This window comes from Gossypium hirsutum, chromosome A13, assembly GCF_007990345.1.
Source record: "Gossypium hirsutum isolate 1008001.06 chromosome A13, Gossypium_hirsutum_v2.1, whole genome shotgun sequence".
NCBI classification, from domain to species: Eukaryota; Viridiplantae; Streptophyta; class Magnoliopsida; order Malvales; family Malvaceae; genus Gossypium; species Gossypium hirsutum.
The window spans coordinates 73455741-73461886 of record NC_053436.1 but is presented as its reverse complement, the minus strand read 5'-3'; the positions used below and the strand labels follow the sequence as shown (position 1 = coordinate 73461886).

General features: G+C 39.8%; 1 non-coding gene across 1 annotated transcript; it reads left to right on the top strand.

Moving 5' to 3' along the window:
* Positions 1-5603: 5603 nt before the first annotated feature.
* Positions 5604-5710, top strand: LOC121213028 (small nucleolar RNA R71). The gene has a single exon (XR_005908397.1). It is a non-coding gene; the product is annotated as a small nucleolar RNA R71 (small nucleolar RNA).
* Positions 5711-6146: the final 436 nt, after the last annotated feature.

Genomic DNA, 6146 nt, shown 5'->3' with positions numbered 1-6146 from the left:
GTCATAAACTGAAAGAAAATGTTAGAATCGAGATTGAATTGAAAAATTACCTAACTAGAAAAATAACTAGTTATCAATCGAATACAAGTGAGCTTTTTCTCAGAATATGGAATTAAACACTTAAGATGAAAAACAACGAATTACTACTAATATATATGTATGTATTGTATTTTTTTTAAGAACAAGTCAAATAACATAGGCTATCTATAAAAAATAAAATATAGCTAAGCAATTTATTCAAATCAAATCTCGACAAAAATAGGGATCAAATTAATTTAGGGGATTTCAGCAATAATGGGTTAAGGGTTAATATTAAGGGTAAATCAATGAATGGGTGATTGGGCTCAAGGGGGTTCACTAAGGGTTAATTGTGAAGGTAAGCTTTTATGGAGTGAGTGGCTTAGACCTAAGTGCCTTTATCATCTTGTCATATCAAATCAAATGGTGTGGTCTTGACACGCATAATCAAGCAAGTTATAGAATAACAAATCAAGATTGACGCACTCAAAGCAACAATAAAAGTGAGCATGAAAGAAATAATAGATGCTCTTAAAGGTTCAAGATCTCACAAAAATTATGGCTTTTTGTTGTTAAACCTGTGAATTTCAACTCAAGAAAATACCTGAACTTGGGGAACCAACCTAAAAATTTTTAAAACTCAAAAATCAACTTATCATGCTTGATTCTCTAATTCCTTAAAGTTTAAACCATCAATGCATGAATGCCTATGTTTTAATTCAAGACATATCAATAAAGATCATAAATTAATCAAAATTCATTCTAATACTGATATAAGAAGATCACATGAGAATAAGATAAAATTTAGGGATTTTTCTGATAAAGATATAAACAACCCCCCCACACTTAAGATGTACATTGCCCTCAATGTACAAAGTTAGATTTACGATGATATAGATATAAGATCATAAGATAGGGAGAGAAATGAAACTTCCTGAATGATGAATGGACTCCTTGAATTGGAGTTATGGAGAATAATCGACCAAGGCAATGATAAGATTGGAGGAGGATACTCCGGTGGTGGTAGAGGTTGGGTTCCACAACCACAGTGTCCAGCGAAGAGGTTATTGTGGTGGTCAGGAAGGACATGATAGTCGTGGAGAACCTTTTTTAGTGGAGTTTTAAGTTCCTAAGTGATAGTGAGCTTTGGAGCTCTTAATAACTGTGATAAAATCAAGAACTCTTTAGGAAATATAAAGAAGCACCATTACTTGAAAAGAAATATCTGAAAGCATAAATTGTTCAATATAAATTATAAAACCTAAGGATGAAATAAAAAGAAAATTAAAGAAAAATAAAATAAAAAGTAGTTTTAAAATGATAAAAGTAAAAATATAAAAATAATAAAAAGTCTTTAAGCATTGTCATCGCTAAATGGTTCGCGAGGTGTCAATGGCAATGAGATGTGAAGGTGTTGACAAATCTGATGTAGAGTAGCATCAATGTGATCAAAGCGCTGAAAGCACTGCTACTCAAATCGAGTAAGGCGCTCAGAGATGTCAGAGTATGAAGTCGCCGCATGAACTGGACGATGGGTGGGTGGTGGCTGAGATGGTGGGTCCTCGTGTCGTGGAGGGACATCTTCAGTAATGTCCTCGGAGTCCTCCTGCTCGACTGACTGGACGAGGCGGTACTGGGGAGGATCAACTCCACATCGTCACTCTATCATCCTTATGTGTAGCATACTTGAGATGCCCTGTAGGGACATCTGATTGATGAGAGTGGGGGAGGATGCTTGCGCCACCGTGTTAAGGAGCCCGAAGTGCCGTACATCACATAGGGGCCAATGGAGATGACCCCCGTCCTATGCTTCTCCGTTTGATGGCGAATGGCGAGGGCAATGAAATAGAAAAAGTCGAAGACGTGCCCATGCTCCATACTCCATAAATAGTAGGCGTTATGAGTGTTAACGACGTCGGTGTTCTCTCGCTGTCCTGTCAGAGTGTGGGCCAAGATGGGGTGTAAATACCTCACGGATAGGTCGTAAGTGGCCGAGGCAGGGACTAAGGCTTTCCAGTATTTCAAATGAGAGTGGTGGATGTGGCGATGGAGGGTGTTGAGTTTGTTGTCATCCATGAATTCCTCCATATATAGCCCCAGCGCAATTCCAAACTCAGGTACACTCAACTGGCGAACCAAGCCACCGAGGCGGAACTGGATAGTTTTTGGATCATCAAACTCTGTCATAATGGTTTGAAAGTGGAATGTTGAATAGAGTTCCAGTATGAGCTCGAAGTATGTCAGCTTGATGATCCTAAAGAAGAGCTCCCACAGATCAGTCATCAAAAGAGCTTGGACCACGTCAGCTAGTTGGATTTGTTAGTGTGCGGTCCAATCAATGCAGCGGCCCGCACCTAAGGGTCGGGCCTGAAATATCTGGAAAAGTTCATCCTGGGGTCCCAAGTGAAACTGGAGGAATGGTTGTCTAATTTCTGTGGTAGGGCCCAACGATGATGCTGCTCCTTTCCTTTTCTTCGAGGCGGGGACAACAGTTTTCTTACCACGATTTGACATGATATCTGCAATGGCAAGATGAAATAAAAATAAAATTACTCCCCAACAATAGCATGGACAAATATGCAATGCATGTTAGAACTAAATAGAGATACTTCATAGGAGTCATGTACTAAAAACAATTACGCTGAAAGATAGCCCAATCAGATATTTTAAGTCATTACTACAAATAGGAATATGAGAATAATGCCTAGTGAATGGATGCATATGGGAATGATATTATGGAAAATAGATTGAAGCCCATGGCAACAAAAGAATGAATGTACCATAATTCATCAACTAGATTAGCAAGAAACAAAGGGTATAAGCATTGCTATTATTAGAAATATGAAGATTATCAGTCAAAATAAAACAAGAAAAATCAAATTAGTAAACGAAATGAAGAGAAAAGAATGAACAAATGCAAGAGCTTCATAGAGGGAGGAGCTTGGGTCGTCGATGGTGGTGTTGTGGTCGGCGCACGGGTGTGGTAGGAAGGGCGTGTGAAGGAGTTACAGCGGCTAGGGTTAGGGATTTTGAGGAAGGGGATGATGAATAGTGAGGGGTTTATATAGATTTTGGGGCACACGGCCGTGCTTTATTTTAGCCCGTGTTTATCGTGATTTTCAAATTTGGGCGCTTCTAAAATTCGTCCCACGCCCGTGTCCTTTAGGCGTGTTGGTGCACACGGCCGTGTCCTACTTCATTCACTTCTTCCCGTGTGTATAGGCGCACGCCCGTGTTGTTTTATTAGTCTTGAGCACGGGTGGTGGGCACGGGCATGTCGAACACCTGTTCTAAATTCTCAGTTTCAACCACGGTTTCTAAACAACACACCAGTGTTGTTTTGATAGACTCGCCCACGGCCACGTTGCACGTCCGTGGCAACTTATCGCATCCCGTGTTGGGGAAAAATTCTGTCTTGTTTTCACACGGCCATATCGCACGGCCGTGTCTCCGCTTTTGGTGTGAGCACGGCCTAAGACACTCCCGTGTGCCTGGCTGTATGGATTAGAAAACCTGTGTTTCAAGGACTTAGTTAGTGATTAGATGTTAAAAACTAAAATTTTAAAGAAATCAATACTGTTAGTGCTCGGGGTTGCCTCCCGAGATGCGCTTATTTAGAGTCTAAGCTCGACTTACCTCTCTTTTGCGTGATCATAGTGGTGCGAGGAGTTTACACTCCTCATCCCTACTATCAATTTCATCAAAATAAGGTTTAAAATGAGTACTATTTACCTTAAAAGTGCCAAATTTAGGATGAATTACCTCGATTGTACTGTATGGAAAAATGCTGAGTACCATAAGAAGGATTACTCTGTTAGGTTCATGAGTGGCGATACGAGGGTTAACTGTATCTAGTAGTACTTTTTCTCCAACCTTTAGTTGATTTGGTGAAATATTGAGCTCGTCATGGCGTGGTTTTGGTTTATCTTGTGTCCTTGGTTTATGTGTTCGTCATTCATCTAGTTCCTCAATTTGTAGCATTCGTTCTTTATAGACGGGTTCTTTATTGTTACTTGAACAAGGCTCATGTGTGCTTTTCGAACGTGTTTCCTGTAAAGAAGGTTGCACCACATGGTCAGTATTAATAGGATTACGAGCTTGAGGAGTAACTGAGTCATCACCCACATGAAGTGTGAGTTCACCTGTACCAACATCAATAATGGTTCTAGCAGTTGCTAAAAAGGGCCTTCCTAGAATTAGATGTGTGTCACTACCTTCTTCTATGTCTAGAACAACAAAATCGATCGAGAATATAAATTCATCAATTATTACAAGTACATCTTCAATGATACCTCTAGAAAATCTGATAGTTTTATCGGCTAACTGAATACTCATCCTAGTTTGTTTGGGTTTCCCGAGACTTAGTTGTTAAACATTTTGTAGGGCATGGCATTAATATTAGCCCCTAAATCAGCCAAAGCATTTTTAACATTTAAGCTACCAATTAAACAAGGAATCGTAAACCTCCCTGGATCTTTCAATTTGTTGACAAGCTTGTTCTTAGAATGGCTGAGCAAACAACATTTAACTCCACATGCGACGCCTCATCCAACTTCCATTTATTTGCTAAAAGCTCCTTTAAGAATTTGACTGCGTTTGGCATTTACGAAAGAGCTTCAATAAACGGTAAGTTACCGTGTAATTTCTTTAATAGTTTAAGAAATTTACCAAATTGTTCATCTGTGCGGTCTTTCCTTGTCGCATTGGGGTATGGCACTCATGGTTTGTACTCTTTACTTACCGATTTCTGCTCACTGTGGTCTACCTTACTTTTACCTTTACTTACCACAATTCCTTGCCTCGGTTCTGGTTCAGGTTCAACTAACCCTTCTTTGTCTTGGATGGTAATTGCGTTGAGTTGTTCCCTTGGGTTAGATTTAGTGTTACTCGGTAGGCTACCTTGTGGTCGTTCAGAAATCAATTTGGCGATTTGGCCTATGTGAGTTTCAAGCCCTTAGATTGACGCCTATTGATTCTTAAGTGTTGTTTCAGTATTTTGGAAGCTAGTTTCCGACACCGAGATAAACTTTTATAGCATCTCCTCAAGGCTCGGCTTCTTTTCCTGTTGGTAAGGTGGTTGTTGAAAAGCCGAAGGATGTTGTGGCATTTGATTTCCTTGACCACTCCACGAGAAATTGGGATGGTTCCTCCAACCTGCATTATAGGTATTACTGTATGGGTTATTTTGAGATCTAGAATTATTGTTACCCATGTATTGGACTTGTTCCTCCTTGGTGTTGGGGTTGAAGGATTGATATTTCGTGTGTGTTTCTCCTCCATTTGAATCGCACCTCATAACTGGATGTACCTGAGTAGAACCACACAAACCGTCAATCTTTTTATTCAAGAGTTCTACTTGGTTAGATAGCATAGTAACTGCATTGAGGTTGAAAACAACGGCCGCTTTCGTCGGCTTTGTCCTCGAAACTTGCCACTAATAGTTATTCAGTGACATTTCTTCAATAAATTCGTAAGCCGCTTCAGGTGTTTTGTTGTTCAAAGTTCCATCGGAGGCGGCATCAATGAGTTGCCTCATTGAAGGGTTCACATCGGTGTAGAACATCTGAACCTGTAGCTAAAGTGGTAACCCATGGTGAGGGCACCTTTTCAAAAGATCCTTATATCTCTCCCATGTATCATAGAGTGTTTCTATATCCATCTGCACAAAAGAAGAGATGTCATTCCTCAACTTAGTCGTTTTAGCCCGCGAAAAATATTTAAGTAAAAATTTTCCAGTCATTTATTCCCAAGTAGTGATTGACCCTCGTGGTAACGTGTTCAACCACTGTTTAGCTTTGTTCCTCAGTGGAAAGGGAAACAACCGAAGGCGTATGGCATCGTCAGAAATGCCATTGATTTTAAATGTGTTGCAAAACTCTAGAAACTTCGCCAAGTGATTATTTGGATCCTCATACTGCAAACCATCAAACTAAACAAATTGCTGTATCATTTGAATCGTGTTAGGTTTCAGTTCAAAATTATTTGCAGCAATATTAGGCCTAACTATACTTGACTCAGTTCCTGTTAAATTTGGTTTAGCATAATCATATATAGTGCGTAGAGCAGGATTCTGATTTATTGGACCAGCAGCAATTGCAAGAGGTAGCAGATTTTCTTAATTTTCAGCC